This window comes from Oryzias melastigma, unplaced genomic scaffold, assembly GCF_002922805.2.
Source record: "Oryzias melastigma strain HK-1 unplaced genomic scaffold, ASM292280v2 sc07782, whole genome shotgun sequence".
NCBI classification, from domain to species: Eukaryota; Metazoa; Chordata; class Actinopteri; order Beloniformes; family Adrianichthyidae; genus Oryzias; species Oryzias melastigma.
In genome coordinates this window covers 1-1132 of record NW_023424344.1, presented here as the reverse complement: position 1 = coordinate 1132, position 1132 = coordinate 1, and the positions used below count along the sequence as shown (strand labels likewise).

Below are 1132 nucleotides of genomic sequence, written 5' to 3'. Positions count from 1 at the left end.
TAATTCTTGGGTCCGGCGCCATCTGTTATCCCCTGTGACCAAGAGAAAAAGCTCCGTGTCGGAGGCGCTGTCAGGGGAGGGGCTTCAGAGAGGACGTGTTCTGTTCTGGAAAACATCTTTATTTTAAAGGGATATGTGTTTTGAAAATGCTTATTTAGACTTTTTTGTTTTAATTATTAGGCATATCTGTTTAAGAAAGTGTGAAAATATGAAGTTTCACCACATAATACTCACAATCTCAGTTCAAAGCAGCTCACAAGAACACTCTGATGACCCAGCATTCTAGCAGCATTTAAATGCATCACTTGCAGATTAATCTTTTCTTTCATGGAGACACCGAAAGAGCCTTAAAAAAAAGATTTGTGTTTAAATGTTGTTTTGTGTGTGCGTAACAAGAGATTTGTGCGTAGTTTTAAAAGATTTGTGTGTGTAGTTAGTTTCAAGCTGTTGTAATTTTAATTTGTGTATGTAAAAATTGTATTTTTTTTTATTTGATAAGTTTTGTACTTATGCACAAATGTATTGTATGAGTTACAAATCAAGAATTACGCACGCACAAATAGGATTGATACTGTTTTCTCTCCATGTGGTACTGTTCATTTAAGGAATATGCCAAAGGTGTAAATATTTGTTAATCATTATGTGAAAAAATTATTTTCTTGTCAACAGATTGCAGAGACTAGAGAGCGTTCCACCACCAAAGAACGCTCCATGCAGAACAAGATCCTGGAGCTGGAGACCCAGCTCAGCAGGATAACCTCTGAAATCACTCAGCTCAGACGCAGCAAAGAGGAGGTGTGGACCTCAATTGTTCACATAATGTGTAATTAGTCTCTGAACATTTCTTTAAAGATATATATATATAATTTTGTAGGCAGAGAGGCGGTACCAGAGCCGACTGCAGGACATGAAGGATCGCCTGGAGCAGTCCGATGGAACCAACAGAAGCCTTCAGAACTATGTGCAGTTTCTCAAGGCGTCATATACTAATGTATTTGGGGATCCACTTCTCTCTAGCACTCTGCGAGCTCCATCACCTTTATGATTCCCCTCCTGTGAATAAAGCACTCTTTGAAACGTGAGCAGGTTTTTGACCGTTAGTAAGTAAATGAAGAAAATCTGGATCTGAAGG

General features: G+C 38.6%; 1 long non-coding RNA gene across 1 annotated transcript; it reads left to right on the top strand.

Moving 5' to 3' along the window:
- Positions 1-655: 655 nt before the first annotated feature.
- Positions 656-1082, top strand: LOC112139330. Its single transcript, XR_002917968.2, has 2 exons — positions 656-795; positions 875-1082. It is a non-coding gene; the product is annotated as an uncharacterized LOC112139330 (long non-coding RNA).
- The last annotated feature ends 50 nt before the right edge of the window (positions 1083-1132 follow it).